The 20220-nt window shown below is 43.1% G+C and overlaps 1 protein-coding gene across 7 annotated transcripts in view; it reads left to right on the plus strand.

The window, feature by feature from the left end:
- CD36 (CD36 molecule) overlaps nucleotides 1-20220 on the plus strand; it is a 70959-nt gene that overhangs the window by 11490 nt on the left and 39249 nt on the right. For 2 of the 7 annotated variants that reach the window (XM_039521467.1, XM_039521521.1), the window contains exon 1: nucleotides 10876-11030. The exons of 1 other annotated variant lie outside the window; for it this stretch is intronic. The gene's annotated coding sequence lies outside the window, so the exon portion shown is untranslated. Of the gene's footprint in view, nucleotides 1-9654; nucleotides 9795-10875; nucleotides 11031-16912; nucleotides 17033-20220 lie in introns of those variants that run through there. 4 more of the 7 variants (XM_039521664.1, XM_039521727.1, XM_039521302.1 and 1 more) reach the window with 4 other exon arrangements.

Consider the following 20220-nt stretch of genomic DNA (forward strand, 5'->3'; position numbering starts at 1 on the left):
ACATTCAGGGATACCATAGAGGAGAATGTCAAGTCGCTCCTCCTGGTGAGAGACCTGGAGCATGAGCAAGATGAGCTGTGGGCTCAGCTGTAACAGCTCCAGGGGAGAAGGCACCTGCCCACCTGAGGGTTGCAGTCTTGAGGAAGAGGGTATGTGATGGAGTGTTCACCCCACATTTGCCCTGAAAGGCTTAATGAAGATTAAGAAGGGGGCTAATTAACCCAACAGGCCACCACTGAGAAGAATCAGGTGGCTAAGGAATCCTTGGACTGAGGAAGCCAGCCCAGCTGTGGAGGAATGAGCTGGGCTGCAATTATAATGACAGGAAATTGGCAGCAGAAAGGCTGCAGTCACTCCCTGGGAGGCAGAAGGAGCAGTGTTTGGAGCCTGCAGAGACATGTAGCCTACAGTTGCTCCGTGGGAGGAGGGACTGGTGAAGCTGGCAGACCCAGAGAAGGAAGGGAGAGCCAAAAGGTTAGGAAAGGGCTCTGGGAAATGCAGCAATGTCTGGAGTAGAACCAAGCTTGACTGCTGACTAGAGGGTTCTTGAGCCAGACTCTGGAGGAGGAGGTGGGCCCTGGTTACCCAACCAGCCACTGGGGAAGTGGTACGAGTGGGGCAATGAATAGGAAGACTGCCTGAGCCTGTTTGTTGGAAGAGACTTTCAGTGTTTGCTGAGCTAGTGAGAAGGCCAAGTCACAAAGAGGCAGCAGGAGCAGCTTGTGGAGTGAGAGTGGGGCCACAGACCCAGAGACAGAGGTGGAGGATGGCGTGCAACCATGGGAAGGGGTGTTGACCTTGTGAGCTATTTCCCAGAGTGGCCAGGAGGAGGTACTATCCTAGTGGTGAGTGGACCTCCCTGTCACACGTATCTATTTAAGCTCTTCTCCACAACCATGATGGCTAGAAACTTACCTTTTTTCAAAAGAAAGCTGAGATTCTCACTTGAGCTGGGGCCTTTAGGATACAAACCAGATATTTCAAGGCTTGCAGTAAAATCATGAGGCAGTAGTGGCAACACAGATTATTATAGAAATGCTTCTATTAACTTTATTTTTTAATTGGTTTTACTGTAGGTTTGGCAAATGCCACGTGTTACAATGTCTAAATTTTGGGCCACATTTGATCTGATGACGTTAATATCTCCCTTTCCTCCTTCTCCTTTCTTAATTTTGTTTGCCATTTTTAGTGTCTGTTTGGACTTGTGTCTTTACTTTTCTTCTGATTTTTCTCTGTCCCTTCAGTGCTTCAGAGCTTTCCCTTTGCTTACTACCCGATGCACTGATGATATTCAGATAGTGTTTTTTTATAAGGCTAATTCCTTAACATTTTCCTTTGCCCTTTCACACACTGTTTTGGAATTCAGTACTAAAGCGTACCTACCAATTTTTCCCAATTAATATTCTTTGTACATGCACAGAACAAAATGGTTAAAACACGATGACAAAAGCCAAATAACCTTGGCCCACTTCCTTGGCGTTCTTCTGAGGATGGCTTGTGCAACTGCAAAAAATAGCCCAGTATCTTTAATACTTCTTGCTCTGCAGAATCTGCCCAGCTGGTATTTTCTCCAACAACAATGGCCAGTTACATTAAAGAATCCTAGAGCAGTTAGTATCAGAGTTGGACACCAGCTTCAAAGGTCAGATTCAGATCTGGGTCTAGGCCTTCCCCAAATTCAAGGAGTGTTCTTGTGACACACAGCTCAGCGTCTGTATGATCTACAGAGGATCCGAGTCTGGTACAATTGCAAGCTAGGGGATGTAGTTTATACTCTTGAACCTGGAGTTTGTGGATGAATTCATATTTTGAACTCAGGATTTAATTAGGATAGTCTACCTATTCCATAAAGGGGAAATTCATCCCTTTCCAGAGAGACAGCATAAGAACTGTGAACCAAATCAAGGCTTAACTTGGATTTAAATGTCCAGAGGACACTTTCTACAATAAATAAAATATGTGCAATCTTGGTATCTACCAGGTTGCCTTTATAGATGTTTCTTCCCATTTTGTGAGCACTAAGCAATACTTGGGAATATGAATATAGCAAATACCTGTTATTTGGGGAAAACACAATAACCACACCTATCTACAAATAAAAATGAGCCAAACCATACAGTTTGAGGCCCAACTATTATTCGCAAGTTAATCCCCACTCACTAAAACCTCATTCATTAATCCATAGAGACTCAGTGATGGCCAGTTTTCAGAGTAGCAGCCGTGTTAGTCTGTATCCGCAAAAAGAATGATGGCCAGATGACTAAAGCAAAGCCAAAACCACCAGGGCCTGCTCCAACCTGTGGCTCCCCAGTCCAATTTCACTGTCTGCTCCTCCTGCTTAGCTCCTGCCCAGTGCAGTCCCTCAAAGTCAGCTCTTCTGTCTCCAGTCTGATGACACAAAGGTCCAAGACAGACCCACAAGGTCAGCTGTACACAGGGTTCTGTACTTCTAGGTAGGAAACCCAGGGCAAAACAGAAGCCCTGCTCCCTCAGACAGAGCCCCTCAGACTCCTTTACCCTGCCAGTGACTACTATCTGTCAGCTCAAGGTGAGCTACAGGGTATATTTTACACAATTTATATGCCCTTTCACTAATACCAATATGTTAAGAAACTATTATCATTCATCAGATCAGATCCTAAACTCCAAATAACACAACTCAACACACTACTGGAAACTATGGGTTAACAAAATTTTGAGTTAAGTGAATTAATCTTGATAGCAGCAAGACTTTCCCCTTTCTCCTACAGGGTGCAGCAGAGTTCTATCCCTCTTAGCCAAACAACCTCAGTTATTAAACTGTTTTCAATTTTAACATATCAACTTTATTCTTCACTATTTTGGTTGCTTTTTGGAATTCACACAGCTTGCACTCTGCAAACAGATTAGTCAATTTCACTTTTGTTGGTCAGTTTCTAGTCATTTTTGGCCAATATTTTTAAAAACCACCGTAATTCTGAGTGTCCCATTTTTTATGTGTGCCCAGTAAAGTTACCCTAATGGGACAATTTTCCAAAGGTGGGTGTTCAGCATTTTTTCTGAAAATCAGGCCCTTTTAAGGTGTCAAGTTGGACCACTAAAAATTAAGGCACCCAGAATCACTAGCCACTTCTGAACATCTATACTTTTTGGTTTGTATATATCTGTGTAATGCTGCAGTGTTTGGGTTGTGAAACTCAGCAGGGAGACATTCATTTCGGGCATACTAGGGTTGCAGGATCAAATCTCTGAACAACAATGGGTCTCACTGTGACTTGGAAAAATTGAGTAAAAGAACAAGACTCCCTGAGTCCGTTTCTCCTCTTCCTGCTGCTGATATAACTAATTAACTTGACAGGGGTCATTCTTCATGTGCACTGTTATGAGTAAAAGGAAAATCAGGTCCTATGCTCTTTTTACCACCCATCTTGCCATGTACTCTCATATTGATCACTTTTGATTAATGAAATAGTGACAAATATTGAATTCCTCCTTCAGCTCAAGTGGTACCCAGTGATGATTGTGATACTCGTAAGGATGAGACCAGGAACTCATTACAAAATGAGTCTTGACATTTCTTGAACCCTTGTGCCCTTAAGAAGCTCAAGGATGGGCTTTGCCTAACTAGAAGAACATGTGAAATCTTCAATAAAAATCTGTGATAATATCTATTAGTATTAAGCTAATATGGAACACTAACTCCCATAGAAGTCAATGGGATTTGGGAATACTCACAAGATGCTTTCAATAACTGTCAGGGTAGTGCTTGTAGGGTGAAATTCAACCTGTGCAGAATAGCAGTACAATGCCTATGTCCCACTTTAGCCTCATTTTGGAGGCTGCTCAAAATGGACTTAACATGCGCCAGAAACTGGTTTCACTACTTCACTGTACGTTGTACACCTTTCTCTTACTCTATGACCAATGCTGGTGAGCCCAATAATTATGTAAATGTTTCCTTAGTACAGATGTGATGGAATAACATACATTTTATCTTATAAAAGTGGCAAAGAGTTCCGTGGCACCTTATAGACTAACAAATGTATTGGAGCATGAGCTTTCATGGGTGAATACCCACTTTGTCCTAGGTATTTGGACAAAGTGGGTATTCACCCACGAAAGCTCATGCTCCAATACGTTTGTTAGTCTGTAAGGTGCCACAAAACTCTTGGCCGCTTTTACAGATCCAGACTAACACGGCTACCCCTCTGATACATTTTATCTTATGTTGTTCTCTGCACCTAAGGGTACATCTACACTATCTGCTGGATTGGTGGGCAGCGATCGATCCAGCAGGGATCAATTTATCGTGTCTAGTCTAGATGCGATAAATCGCGCCCAAGTGCTCTCCTGTCGACTCCTGTACTCCAGCGCTGTGAGAGACGCAGGCAGAGTTGATGAGGGAGCAGCAGCAGTTGACTCCGTGGTATTCATGTAGCTGAAATTGCCTAACTTAGATTGTTCCTTCCCCCCCCCCCCCCGGTGTAGACCAGGGCTAATTCTCAATAGAATTTAGTCACTGAATATTTGTCAGTATAATGTAGCTAATCCTTTCTGAAAATTTCTCAACACCACCTGGTCTTTCTACTGTACTTTGTCCTTTCTTAATCCTTTAGATTACCAGGCATTTGCTCTAGGGTCATTGTATCATTCAAAATATTTTATTGTTAAGAAATCTTGGGCACATCTTAATGCTACCTGTCTGTAGCTGTAAAACATGTTAAGGACCAGATTTTGACAGGTATTTAGGTACCTAAAGATGCAGACAGGCACATATTGGGATTTTCAAAAGTGTCTCCCATTGACCATCCACCTTTGCACACACTGTTCTCTCCCATACTCCACCCTCATGAGACACCTAAACAAAACACCAACAAAAGGTATCATTCACAGCAGATTGTGCAGCTCTTTGTAGGATCATTCCTTTTCTTTCTTGTATGCTGTGCAAGCAGTGACATGAGTATCTTATCATCTCTCTTCTTTCTTGGGTGTTTTGATCATCATCATTAAAATCTTTAACAATACCTGTATTGATATTTTAATCACCCTCCTTAAGTTTTAGACTTAATATCATATTATTTACACCTTTTAGAGCTATTGGTCCAAGCTGTTTAGATTGGTTTATGCCTAGTTCACAATTTGATTATGTGACAGGGTCAGGCCAGATGGTTACAGGAGAGTGGTGGAAGGTAGATACATTAGCCCCTTTCCCCGGGGTAAAATAACAGGGACTATTCCAGAACAATCAGGAACCTGCTAGAACCAATTAAGGCAAGAAGGCTAATTAGGACACCTGGAGCCAATTAGGAAGCTACTAGAACTGATTAGGGCAGGTAGGCTAATCAGGGCACCGGGTTAAAAGAAAGACCTCCCTTCAGTTAGGGAGAGGCACATAAAGAGCTGGAAGTGAGAGGACATGCTGCTGGAGGACTGAGGAATACAAATGTCATCAGGCATCAGGAAGAAGGTCCTGTGGTGAGGACAAAGAAGGTGCCGGGGGGAGGTCATGGGAAAGTAGCCCAGGGAGTTGTAGTTGTCACACAGCTGTTACAGGAGACATTGTAAACAGCTGCGATCCACAGGGCTCTGGGCTGGAACCTGGAGTAGAAGGCTGACCCAGATTCCCCCCATTTCCCCCAACTCCCTATTTGACACCAGAGGAGTTGACCTGGACTGTGAGTCATATCAGAGGGGAAGGTCTCTGATCTGTCCCTGACCCACTACATGGGACAACAGAGACTGCAGAGATTATTCTCCTCCCTTTCCCCCAGGCTAGCCAGCGATGAGGTTAGCTGAGTGAATGGCAGGTTTGAGTCAGTGGCAAAAGTGGCCAAACCGAGGGCTGCCGTGAACCTCTGTGGCAAGTAAATCCACTGGAAAGTGCAGGACCCACCAAGGCAGGGGAGGAACTTTGTCACAATAGCTACTTTCACAAATAGGAGGGCTAGAAACTTTTTTTTTAAGTGAAGGCTTAGATTCTGAAGCATAAGATGGTACCCTCCAAGAATATTACTGGCTCATTGAACTACTACCACTTAGCCCATTCAAACCCAGACTGGTAGCTTAGGAAAGAACACAAATTTACAGCATTCCCAGGCAACAACCACCTCTGTGACAATAGAAACACTTGGCAAGTCATGAGGTCAGAGACCTACACTCCACAGTGTGTGCCATCCAAGGACATTCCTGGTGGGCCTTGATATACTATTTAAGCCAGGGAAGGAAGTTTTTCTATGCACTAGGTGGAACTCCATCGAGCTGCTGCTACAGATCATACTTCCTTGCACTGCTTCTGAACTCTGTTTCCTGACCCTGGCTCTACTTCCTTGCTTCAGTACCTGGTATCTGACCCAGCTTTGTCTCCTGTTTCTGATTCCTGGTTCGTGACCCTGGATCAATGTTCCTGACCCTGGATCAACTCCTGACTGCTGACTCTGGCTCTAGTCACTAGGTAAGCCATCCACAACCGAGCCCTGACAGGAATCAGTCAGGTCAGTACTTCTCAACTCAAAAAATATATAGTGGAAAAGCTGATAGCAGTATAAAACACTCATGTGCATAAAACAAAAATCCAAACCTTTATTCCCATGTCCCACAGTGCCTGTAAAGCTACTTAAACAAAATTCTGAACAAGATTCCACCAATGCTGAATCAAGGATAATTGGAGCTAACTTGCATTGAAGTTTTCTAATGATTTTTCGTAATGATTCTTTGCTGTGAATCAGTTAAGTGCACAAAAATAAATGCAAAGAAAAAAAAACAAAAAACCTTTGAACAGCAGATTTGAATGAGATCATTTAATGTCAACATTGAGTCTTATAACTTGCTTCACACCATCTTAGTGTGAAATTCTCCCCAATGCAAAGGCCCAGGTCCCATATAAATCCTTACTGCAGAGTGTTAAGCCAGGGCCAGGTGAGACAATGGTGCCAAACCTGTCACTGCTGTGTTCTGCCACTATCAATGTCCTGTTTGCTGATCATATTCCAGTGCTTCATGGTGTGGAGTACAAGCTGTTTTTTGCTGATGGAGAGTTCTGTGCTGATAATTGAAGTGCCCTGGAGACACTGGATTTCTCTCCCTACAGCATGGTCCTTCTGGGGCTCTTCAGAGATTAACTCTATGTTTAATAAGAAAGTGTCTCTTCACCAGCTCCTTCTACAAAACAGAGAACTCTGGACACACTAACCTATCCCTCTCCCATTCTCTGACTTGGCATAGGAGTTTGGGGCAAGCCATATAATGGTTTTTGAGTCTTACAGCTGTGGAATCCAACCAAATACCTCTCAAATGACCCCACATTTGTTTGAACCAGCTGGGGTTTAGTGGTGCAGATGACATTGCATAGGGTCTGCACACTGGAGGGTGGAATTGTCCCCTGTGCAGAAGACTATCACATGGCCAATGCATAACTAGAGTCCCACAAAAGAGATCAAAATAGTATCTAAATGGTGCAGAGGCCTGGTAGTGGCTTTTTTCACCCTGAGAAGGGCAGGGTTAAGTAGAAATACCATAGTCATCACTTATCTAGCTGTTTACATTTACCAAGTGCTATGCAAGCATAAATTAAGTCTCTCACCACACCTGGAAAAGTAGGTAAATATTAATACCTTTATTTTACAGGGAGAGAAATGAGACCTAGAGCATAAGGACTTGCCCATGACTCACTAGTCATGACTAAATGTACAAAAGCTTGTGTGGGCAGAAATCCCTGTGTGTGTATTTCAGGATGCAAAAGATGGAGGGAGGAGTTCTAAAGGGGGTAGCTGTGCATGCTCAGGGTGTTTGTACAATGAAAAATGAAAATGATACAAATGGCTGGGTTATGAGCATGGCCATAGGAGACTTCCAATGACTCTGGAACAGGCACTGTGTGTATGACTATCCATTGCATGTCTGCATATTTGCTTGTTTGCATTGTCCCTCATTCTTCTCTCCTCGAGACTAAACAAACTCTCTCAATTTTTTCAATCTTCCCTCAGACATAATGTTTTCTGGACCTTTAATCATTTTTGTTGCTCTCTTCTGGACTTTCTCCAATGTGTCCACATCTCTCCTAAAATGTGCTTCCCAGAACAGGACACAATACTAATAAGGCCTCAGCTGGAGTAGAGCAGAAGAATGACTTCTCGTGTCTTGCTTACAACACTCCTGATCATACATCCCAGAATGATGTTTACTTTTTTGCAACAATATTACTCTATTGACTCATATTTAGCTTCTGATCCACTACAAGCCCCACATCCCTTTCTGCGTTACTCCTTTCAAGGCAGTTATTTCCCATTTTGTATGTGTGCAATTGATTGTTTCTTCCTAAGTGGAGTACTTTAAATTTGTTCTTATTGAATGGCATTCAATGTTTCTCTGTGAGGTGAAGGGCCGAGTTGACAATCTGAACCTTCAATTCCAGATATTTCAAACCTGATGCTCAGGCAGAGCCAAGACTTCTCCTGTGGGAGAAGGCAGACAGTCTGGAACTTTGTGTTAGCATGTGGCAGCTGAAGGGAGCTACAGTGAAAGAAAGAAAAACTGGCATATGGCTGGCTGGCAACATCAGACTGGAATGCACAGTATAAGAAGCTGTTCCCAGAAGCTGTGGGGAACTGGCTTTTGCATAGTTGTTGCCCTGTGCTATGTGATCTTGCTGTTGTCCCTGCCCAAGGCGGCTTGGGATTGTCCTGCTGCAGCTTTTCCAATATCCTCTTGAAAGCCTAAGTGCCTATTTGTACAGAAAGGAGAGGCGTGTGTTGGGTGCATGGGCGTAATTACAGGGAGTGATGCATGCAGCACCACAAGCAGGACACACCCCCTCCATGTCTGGAATGGGCTGTTTATAATTCTGCAATCTCTTCACTATGCACTTTTATTATTTTTAAATGCTAAACTTAAAAGAAAACCTTGTTAATTTTTCTATTGAAAACACGGGTGTGTGTGGGGGGGGGGGTGATGCTTCCAACTGTGCCACGGGCAGAGGGGACAGAAGTGTCTTGGTCATTCCAAAGGCTGCAAAACACCCCTGTGTGTCTATCTTTGCCTCATTGCTATTCCCACATCTGGTGGACCTTGAGCTACTTCACACTCCCGCCCCCCCTGCTCAATTACAGAAACCACTAGAGTCTGCCCTCTCCTGGCAGCTCGGCGGGTGAGTGACCAGGAAGTGACTGACTCTCTGCCTTTCCTATCCACACTTCCTTGTCTGGTCAGATCTGTCTCAGTCTTTCCTGTGAGGCCGACTGCAAGGTGCTGAACTACCCTCGGGCAGAAAAAAAATCAGTGGATATGGGAGCACCAGCAGCCTCTCCTCTCCTAAGGGGTCTGGGGGGGAAGGACCAGGGTTGAGGAGGGTGATTAGAAATGGGAAAGGGTTAGACAGCCTTATTTGAGAGACAGGGAGTTAAGGCTGGGAAGGGAGTTAAGGCTGGGTGGAGAAAGAAGGAAGATGTGGAGGTATATTTGAGGGAAGGGCAGTGACTGGGAGAGGGAGCAGAGTGAATGAGGGGAGGGCTGTGAGGCTGGGATCTGGTGGAAATAGAGGATAGGCTACAGGATATGGTGGTGAGGGAGGGGAACAGTGGGAAGGGGAGACACTGGATGAAGGAGTGACTAGGAAGATTTCAGGGTGGGAAGGGGAGCTGGGGGGACTGGAGGCTGAGAATCTGGAGGACTCTGTTGGGTGGGAAGAGAGTGAGCTGGAGGGCTTCGGGGAAGGAAGAGGAGAAGCATGGCAGGAAGCTGCTGGGAGGCCAGGTGAGGCTCAGGCAGGGAGCTGGCCAACTGGATCCCAAGGAGGCCAGACGATGAGCAACAGCTTCAAAGTAAGTAGAGCTGGTTGGAGAATTTCAACACCAGTGAAAACCTCTAGGCAAATGGAAATCAAATTCTATTAATATGTTTTGTCTCTTTCCTTGCCCCTATCTTCTGACTAGCTCTAAGAGTCAGTGATGAGGGGGAAAGCTCATCGGAAGTGGGATGAGGCGCTCATCATGCTCCTGGGGAAGTAGAAGTTTCCTGGGATAGCTGGGGAGCAGTTTTATTCCCCCCATTCTCTCCCTGCCTTGGGGCTAGGATTCTCTCTCTGAACAAGTTTTATCCTAATGCCATAAGGCTTGGAGTTTAGGAGCTGCTCAGTCTGCTCATCATCACGGTCCCGGGGGAGTGGAGTGAGGCAGGGGCCCTAGACCTGGAGTGCCAGTCTGTGACTGGCCGAATGCTGGAGAAGCTCAGTGCTTGTGGTAGAGGCCTAGCCAGTGAGTTGGGCCCAGAGAGACAGAATGGATAGCACTGATATGTTGGCCTATGTTTTCTTCTTCTAGCCAATCATGTCCCAATCCAAAGCCCACCGAGGACTTCCATTAGCCTGAGTGGGTTTTGATCAGCCCCTAAGTGTAACCCTCCTCTAGATTCACATGCATGAGCCCACATTCTCCTAGCGGACCCCTGGCCTGTCACTGTGCTTTATACATAGCTATAAGAATTCCTGTGGTGCTGTAGAAATTTAATAATGATACCTCTCTCCCTAACTCCAGTGATGTTGTGAGGATTAGTTAGGATGAGTTTCTGTTTGCAAAGAGCTTTGGAGAGGAAGCACCACAGAAGTGCTAAGTATCATAACCAAGGTTTCTTTCTCAATTAAACCTGTTCTCCTGGATTGTCCAATATATACCTGATACATTGCTTCTGAGCTCAGCTATTGCACTAGGGAAAGAGATCAGCTGCAGGAGCTGGTGTGGAAAGGGTTTCTGTAGGCTGGTGCTTTATGTGAAGGAGAAGTGGGAAAACGGGTTAACTTTGGCCACAAGGGTTCTTATGTTGCCATCTCTCATGAGACAGCTTCGTCACCAGAGGGTTTAAAAGTTCTCTGCAACTTGCTTTTCTTTCTTTGTGGCTGATGGAAGATCAACTGACTCTTAGAGGACTAGCCAGCCTGGGTTGTTGTAGGGTTGCTACAGTAACCAGATTTCTTTGTGAATAAGGAGCTAACTTTGCAGGCTCTTTTGCAACAATCCCTTTCTGCTGACCCGGGTATTGAGAGCAGCTGTCTCACCATACAGGTATGTCTGTACCTTGATACGTTAAGTACAGTTTCAGAGCATGCCACTTGTCCATATGTCGGTTCGTTTGGGAATAGCTGTCAATGGACCGTGTTGCCAGAAAATGCACTTCTATATTTAATGGCATCTTCAGCAAAAGTTATTCACCTCATGTTTCTTGTCTGGTTAGCTCTCTATGAGTTGCACATTTGCTAAGGCAAAGTTTAGGAAATAATAAAACACATTTGTATGCAGTGCTACTTAAATGAGTTACATGTTAATGAATAAAATTTTTCTATATGTTATAATTACTAAAGTTATATATGTGTATATGTATAGAATGTGTATATCATATATACACCCCAGTGTACATACATTATTTTGCTGCATATCATAAGTGTGTGTGCATGTATACTGTAGTTAGGATTGCCAACAGTCCCATATTACAAGGGGTGTCCCTTATTTAAATAGAAAATTGCCTGTCCCCTACTAAATCAGTGTGGGACACCTTTACCCCCTCTTTCAACAAGAGGGGGCCAGTACTCACTGGTGCATCTTTCCACTCCCCTCCTAACCCTGGCCCATGAGTGTGGTCCCGTCTGCTTTCCCTGTGCAGCACTGAAGGGATGGGATCAGGAGGGGAATGGAAAGATGCACCTGCGAGTACTGTTCCCCAGCTGGACAGGGCCCTCTGCAGCCCTTGAGTGAAGCCCTGTCTGCTTGCCCTGCGCAGGCTCTGTCTGGCAGGACGAGTGGACAAGGCTCTGTGCCCTGGGCTGTGCTGAAGGGCCAGGGGGTGTAGCCTCCCTGCTCACAGATTCTCTGCCAACGTCCCCAGCAGAGGAGCATAAATGCTGGTTGGTGGAAGCTGCAGCAATGGGGAGCAAGAAGGGTAGGGAGTCTAGTCCTGGCAGAAGAGGCCACCTGCACAGAGCCCTGTCCACTTCCCCTGCCACACAGACCCCCTCCTGACTCTGTCCTGCAAAGATTTCTTCATCTCTGTACAACAAGATCTGGAGTTGCTGAGTACTGCAAAAGCAGCAAGAAATATCTCTGGCAACTGTAGATGAGTACTAATTATTAAGTGCTAAGTGGAGGTGTTAAAAAAATACAATGTTGGCAACCCTAACTGTAGTGTATACCATAGCTACACCTATATGTATTCATATATGGGTGTATACTACATATAGTATGTGTGTGTGTGCAAAACTTAAGTAATTATGATCTACTGCCAAACAGTATAAATACTGGGTTGTACATTACATACATTATTATATTTTAGTTTATTAGTACACCTTTACCCTGATGTAACGCTGTCCTCAAGAGCCAAAAAATCTTACCGCGTTATAAGTGAAACCACATTTATCACACTTGCTTTGATCCACTGGAGTGCACAGCCCAACCCGCCGGAGCGCTGCTTTACCGCGTTATATCCGAATTCATGTAATATCAGGTCATGTTATATCAGGGTAGAGGTGTATATTTGATGAAGATGATTATGTAAACAATTAGTGGGTTTTTTTTAATGTCCCAGGTTCAGCCTAGAGAACACAACCAAAAGAGTCATTAGAGTTAGCACAATAGGTACCTTAAACTGTGGACAGATGTATAGATAATAGTTTTCTTCTTTTGTCTTCCTAATTCATTGAGATTGCTAAGAGAGCACACTATCGGAAAAACATCAAATTCATAATAACTTGGGATGTTTTCATCATCTCATTCTTTTTAACAACCCAGTATTAATTAAGAGAATGATTTTTATGTCTGTAAAGATCTTACAACAGCAGTGAATTGTAGTTAACAATGTAAAATAACTATCTCTAGTTATTTTGTTACATTGTTTAACCATGACTTACAGCACCCTTTAATCATTTTTAGTGCTAGGAAAATAGTCAGTGGTGTAGGTTTTTCTCTATTCTATTATTACTTTTTGGAACAACTCAAGGCATAATTGACAGTTATGATACAGAAATATGTCAATGGTTTGATGTAAAGAGATAGGGACCGTTCCTCAGTTTACGTAAATCAGTGTAATTCCATTGACCATAAGAAAGCTACTCTGATTTATACCAGCTAAGTATCTGGCTCATGTCTTTCACAAAAAATCATGGAAATCAGAGTTATTACACACCTATTAGATCAGCTGCTCCATCCCTTTACAGGGCAGGGTTGTCCCTGACAGTATATTTCCTTGTGGTCTGTCCTGCATAGTTTGAAATGTCTCTTTATCTACAATACTTCTTCACATATTGCTCTTAACCTGTTGTATGCCCTTGGGGACTTCATCTGCTGCCAAGACAGTGTTTCACAGGGCAAGGGTTTTTTTTATTTATTCTAGTCTTCTTTCCTCTTGTGACTTGGGTTCTTGTACCTTGTTTTGTTTGCAAAAGCAAAGCATCTTTGCAAAGGGAAAACAAAACAAACAGGAAACTTTCCTTTTTCATTTTTCAATGTATGCGTGAGGAAGAAGATGTTGTTGACTCGTGCAAGGTGGAGATGGGAAAAATCCTCCTTTGCATAATAAAGCATTAAGCTGTAGGGCACTGTCTCCTCTTCAGAGCCCAAGTCACCATGTACTTGAAATATCCATGGGAAGAGGGCATGGAAGGGGGGAAACTCCATAGCAGTCCTGTCACAGACTATTTTGGAGTCATATGGGTGGCATTTCAGAGCGATCAGATCCCAGGAGATCTACAGGAGGCCTGGAACCCCACGCTAGCCCTGGAGAACCCCTGGCTTCCCACAGGCTTTCTAACAGTGTGGTTTCACTGGAGCCATGTTGCCCTGACTTCCCTCCAGCTGCTGTCTTCTCTGGGATTCCCTACAAATGAACTTAGCATGGAGGGGCCTTGGGCTATATTAACTCTCCCCATGACTTTCTATAAGGCTTATACCCAACTGATGTGCATGGCTATCCTGTCTGTCACCACTTCTCTACTCACGACCTCACTTTCACATATTTCTTTTTTCTGGGCTGGGGGCTATGTAGCTTATCTAGACCACTATTCGCTTCTTACATTTTTATGAGCCAACAAAGGCAGACTGGACTTCTCTCTCCTCACGAATAGTACAAATTAGAAGCTATGCTAGTGGGTATGGTGGCTTGCCAGAGGATAGTTCCCTGGGGAGAGGGAGGGAACCCAGCCATTAATTCTCTGCAGAGGAGTTAGCGATGGGCGGTTGCAGTGAGGAACTCAGTGCAGCGTGACTGGGGAGATGGCTGTGCCTCCAGAGGTGGAGACCTGAAGGACACATGGAGAGATGCAGCAATAGAAATAATTAGTGTGTGGAAAAGGGAATGTTGCCTTGGCGGCATCATTTATCTCACTTTTCTCAACCCTGCAAAACACCTCCAGTTGGATTTGGCTCTATACTTGGATGGGCAGATGGAATGGTATTTGGTGCACCCATCCAGGATGTGAAACTGAGCAGCATGCTGGGAGTAAACAGCTGGTGACGACCCACTGAAAACAAGTCTTATACAGGAACTGTATTGGAAGGTGCTTTCAAAGGACCCCAGTCATATATTCTCTCTCGCTCTTTCTCATTTGAAGAGGGCCCAGCTCTAGCTCTCTGCCCTTTTAACCCCCTATCCAGGAAAAAAAAATCATTAGCAAATACAGATCACAAAATGGTGTCCCTTTTCATATCTCTCAACCTTAAAACCTGCCACTATGCGACAGAAACAGCTGGGACACATGGAAAGTGGTCAAAATGTGAAACAATTGGGTTTTGATGCATGTTGTGCTCTAATTGACAGATTATGATGATCTTGAACTACGACGCTTGTTGTTAAAGAGAGTTTGTGATACTACTTTGCTTAGGTTTCAGTGCACAAGAAAGAGACTGCAGTGGGAAAGAAAGCACCCAACTTGTTGAACTCTGACACAAAACTGTCCCTAGAAATAATAGCCTGTTTCCTGTTAGTTCAATATAATAAGGGGAAAGGATGAAGATAAGGATAAGTAAAGAACACATCAGCGCTCTTCTGACTAATTTGAACTCAAATCAGCGGGGCCGGATGCTGTTCACCTGAAGGTACTGAAGGAATTTGCTGAAGACATCTCAGAGTCACTGGCAATAATATTTACAATATTTAAAAAGAGGGGAGAGCAGCCAGGGAACTATAGACCAGTCAGCCTGACTTCACTACCTGGGAAGCTACTAGAGCAGTGTATAAAACTTGAAATTTGTAAATACCTGGAGGGTGAAGGGGTGATCACTAGCAGCAAGCATGGATTTATCAAGAAAAAATCACGCCAAACCACTTGGTTTCCTTCTTTGACTGGGTAACTGGTTTGGTGGGAATGAGGTGGACATAATATACCTGGACTTTAGCACGGTTTTTGACACAGTCCCACATGACATTCTGATATGTAAGCTGAAGAAATGTGGGCTTGACAGAACTAACATTAAGTGGATATATAATTAGTTAAACAACGGCAAACAATGAGTAACTATTAATGGAATGATGTCAGAATGGAGGCAGGGTTCCATAGGAATCTGTTCTGGGACCAGTGTATAACATTTTTATGAATGACCCGGATGTAGGACTAGAGAGCATACTGATCAAGTTTGCAGATGGCACAAAGCTAGTTGGCTTGCCAACACTCTGGAGGATAGAGCTAAAATTAAGAGTGATCATAATGAATTGGACAACTGGGCTATAGACAACAAAATTAAATTCAGCAAAGACAAATATAAGGTGCTACACTTAGGGAAGAAAATGCACCAATACAGAATGGAGGAAAACTGGTTTAGCAGCAGCACTGCTGAGAAGGATCTGGGATTTGTGGTAGATCACAATCTTAACATGAGTCAGCAAAATGTGATGCTGTTGCCAAAAAAAAAAAAAGCAAATGCAATTTTAAATTGCTTTAAGAGAGGCATAGCATGCAAGTCACGGGAGGTGATAGTACCACTCCATTTGGTGCTGGTTAGGTCTCAGCTGAAGTGCTGTGTCCAGCTTGGTCACCAATGCATAGAAAGGGTGTAGAGAAACTGGAAAGGATCCAGATGTGAGCGACAAAATGATCAAAGGGGTGGAATGCAAGCCGTATGAGCATAGGCTGAAGGAACTGGGAATGTTTAATATGGAAAAGAAGAGATTAAGAGGGTTTATGATAGCGGTCTTCAGCTACTGGAAAGGCTGCCATAAAAAAGATGGGGAAAAGTTGTTCTCTTTTGCCACAGAGTGCAGGACAAGAAGCAACGGGTTCAAATTACAGCAAAGCAGATTTAGATTGAATCTCAGGAAAGAAAACTTCCTAACCATAAGAACAGTAGGACAATGGAACAGACTGCCTAGGGAGGTTGTGGAAGCGCCTTCACTGGAGGTTTTCAAGAGGAGGCTGGATAGCCATGTGTCTTGTATGGTTTAGACACAACAAATCCTGCATCTTGTCAGGGGGTTAGACTAGATGACCCCTGCGGTTTCTTCTAGCCCTATGGTTCTATTATTCTAACTCCACCCGTGACAGTACCTCTTGTGATTCCATTTTAGTTATAACTTGTCTGGCGTTATGATAGCCCAGTGACTGCAATGAAAACACAGTGTTTGTATAATAAAACAATGACATCCTAAGAATGTTTTTTAAAAATAATGAGTATGGAATTTGTTATTATTATTACTCAACTCAATCCTTTTAATCTGGCAAATGGGACAAGAAGCAGAACAGATGACCCGCAAATAAATGAGTTCCCCTTTATCTCCCTGGCCCCTGCCTTACTTGGATCAGAAGTTGACAAAAAATGCAGCTGTTGAGTATTTTACCACCAGATATAGGTGATGGGTTTTAGTCAGACTGTAAAAATAGATCCCATACAGAATTACTACATCACTTTCCTTCTAGCAAATGATAATATTCAGGGAAGTGACATATTCTGGAATATATAAAGCCTCCCACAAGTTTGGGAGTTGTGTTTTCAGTGTGGGGATTTAGATGCTCATCTCCTGGTAACAGTGAAAGTCATAGGCTGAATCCTGGTGTATTTAGCTGAAAATCAACTCACTCTCTTTCAAGGTAAGTCATATGATGGAAATGTAATAATCTCCACTTATACAGTCCTTGGTTTAGTGGGAGAAGAGATCCCCAGGATATTGACTTGTAACTTGGGAGGAGGGGGCGGGAGGTAGAGCAGATTTTGAAAAGTTACACTTATTTAAATGACACTGTCAAATTAATCATGTATTAAAACAAGATTTTTTTCTTCCCTGTTAATAACATATATTCAGGGTTGCAAACTTTCCTCATTTTATTGCAAGTGTTGTGATATTTGGTGGTTTTATTAAAGCTCCAGTTCCTTGTCACGTGACTATGTGGGAATCAGAGCTTTGATTTTTTTAACTAAGATTGTAGCCCTCAGTTGTGGAGAAAGCTTGAAAACGTGACTTTAATGCACACCAAAGGATCAAAGAAGAGAAGGCAAATGAAAATAACTCCTAATGTAAATGTTTTAAACAGCGTGATTTTTAAGACATGATTCATACTTTTTGAATATGTGAGGTTGTCAGAACTGTTTATTATTAACACTGAGATGTTTCTGAATCCATGTAACTTTTCACTATTCATGCTATTTGTTTCCTATTTGTATTTCCCTCTGCTGGGACAATGACCATAAAGCAGTAGTCCCCACTCCTCCTTACCTTGTCTGCACTCCCACTGGGGCCAAGAGTGGGACCACAGTTCCAGGAGGGGGGGATGCGGACAGGGGCAAAAGTGCCAAGGCTGGGGCCACAGCTGGGGGTGGGGGCAGGAGCAGAGCTTCGGCTGGTGCCAGGGGCCCAGTGCGTGCAGGGACGGGGCCAGGAGTGGAACTTGGTGTTGCTCCCTCCCCGCCCCCCATGGGGGGGTGGCCTGACCCCCAGCAACACCTCCTGAATGTTCCTCTGTGGGGATATCAGTTTGCTTTCAGGAACATAGAGCTCCAATGTCTGGGTTGCTAAAAATTGTCAGGCGGTGCTTATTTGTTTAAAAACCACTGTCTGAGAGAATGTAAAGAACATCCTAGGAAAAGGCTGATACAGTTCTTAGGTTTTTGTAAAGGCTTTTTTTAATTATTATTTTGGGCTATACTTGATTAGGCAGTGTTCCTTTAAACATGCATTCGTAACACATGAATAGCCTGACTAAATGAAACCCATGAACAAAGTTTTAAGGACTTTTCTTTGTCCCCGCCCCCATTCAGTGTCTCCCCAGGGGTTTGAAAAGATGTTTTAAGCTGTTCTCATAAACATAAAGGGGATTTTAAAGATCAACTTCATAGACAGCAACAAGTAAAAAGACTTAAATTATCTTCATGCCCAGCATTGTAGAAGGGGATTACTGTTGGATAGTGTTGCTAATGCTAAAATCAGTTTGTTAATGGTGTTTCATGGCACCATATATGATATTCTGGTTTTCATAATACATATAACATAGGGATGGAGTGCACTGAACTGGAGTGCACTGAACTGGAACTTGTTTTATCAATTGTTATGTAATATTTTTATCTCCATATGTTATTTAGCTATAAAATGATGATAGCTAAGGGTTACATACTTATTTCTATCTGTGATTGAATGTTGTCAGTAACCTTGTAGTTATCTGACAGTAATTAGCCATTACTCAAGATTTCTGAATTGCATAACTTGGGATGCGTCTAGACAGTTATTGCATTGTATTTGGTAGAAAAGTGGTGAATGCTTTACAGTTACAAAAGTAGGGAATTATGACAAAAGTTATTACCAATTGCCAAATCGAGTTTGCTACTTTCATAAGTGCATAGATTTTTTAAGGCCAGAAAGTAATTTTAGATCACCTAGTCTGACCTCCTGTATAACAGAGGCCAAAGAATTTCACTAGAACTGGTCAGAAAAACTTTGATGGAACAATATTCTGTTTGGATATGCAGTTCTGTTGAAAGTGAAATACCAATTGGAAGTTCAGACAATGTTAAAATGTAACAGTTTTGGAACACCACATTATAGATTATGCTATAATGCAAATAACTAAAGTCAAACTTGAAACAAGATGATATATTTTTTAAGTTTCCTTCATAATTTTATAATATTAGGATTTAATTCCGGTTGAGAACAAAGCCAAATGTCAAAATCTTGACATCTTTGCAATACGGACTTTTTGTTCTCTGCAGAGCTCTAAATTAACCCGGTTCCCCCTGTTCTGAGGCCAATAGCTTGTGTTTCACTAAATCATATCTTCCAGAAAAGCATCCAATCTTGATTTGAAGAAATCAAGAGATGGAGAATCCTCCACTTCCCTTGGTAGTTCGTTCCAGTGGTTAATCACCCTCACTGTTAAAACTTTGTGCCTTATTACTAACTTGAGTTTAGAGCCATTGGCTCTTCTTATGCCTTCCTCTGTTAAACTAAAGACCCTTTTAGTAACTTGGTATTTTCTCCCTGTATAGTGTATTTATACACTATTAGCAAGTCAACTCTCACTCTCCTTGTTGACAAACTAAACAACGCTCCTTAAATCTCTTACTATACATTTTTTTCCCATTCCACAAATCATTACTGTGGCTCTTCTCTGTACCATCACCAACGTGTAAACATCCTTCTGAAAAAGACACCAGAACTGGACACAGTGCTCTCATATCAGTCTTGCCAATGCCATGTACAGAGATAAAACTGCCACCTTACTCCTTCTTGCTACTCTATAGTTTATACATCTAAGATTGTATGCCATAGAGTTGCAGTGGGAGCTAATGTATGTCCACTATGGCCCCTAAAATCCTTTTGATAGTCTCTGCTTCCCAGGATATAGTCCCCCATTCAGTGGGTATGGCAAGCATTCTTTGTTCCTAGATGTTTGATCACATATGTTTACCTAACCCTAAAAGAAAACAACTGCTTTAAAATTAATATAGCCTAAATAATTCACATCATATTAACAGAAACTGTTAAGAATACAACACAAGGTAGTAGAGGCAGCAACTTGCAACATGCAGGAAAGAGCAGTTTTGCTCTTACCCTGAGGTCTCAGGTGAGAGCTCTGAAACTAGTATAAATTAAGAACTAACCCACTTTTTTTTCTCCTGTGTTCTACTGTATCTGGCACCAAATGCAGCCTTAGGGCCCAATCCTGCATAGTGGCTCACCACACTTTGTGGCAGGGGCGGCTTTAGGTATTTTGCCGCCCCAAGCACAGCAGACAGGCTCCCTTTGGCGGCTTGCCTGCGGGAGGTCCCCAGTCCCGCGGATTCAGTG

This window comes from Mauremys reevesii, linkage group 1 (assembly GCF_016161935.1).
Source record: "Mauremys reevesii isolate NIE-2019 linkage group 1, ASM1616193v1, whole genome shotgun sequence".
Taxonomy (NCBI): domain Eukaryota; kingdom Metazoa; phylum Chordata; order Testudines; family Geoemydidae; genus Mauremys; species Mauremys reevesii.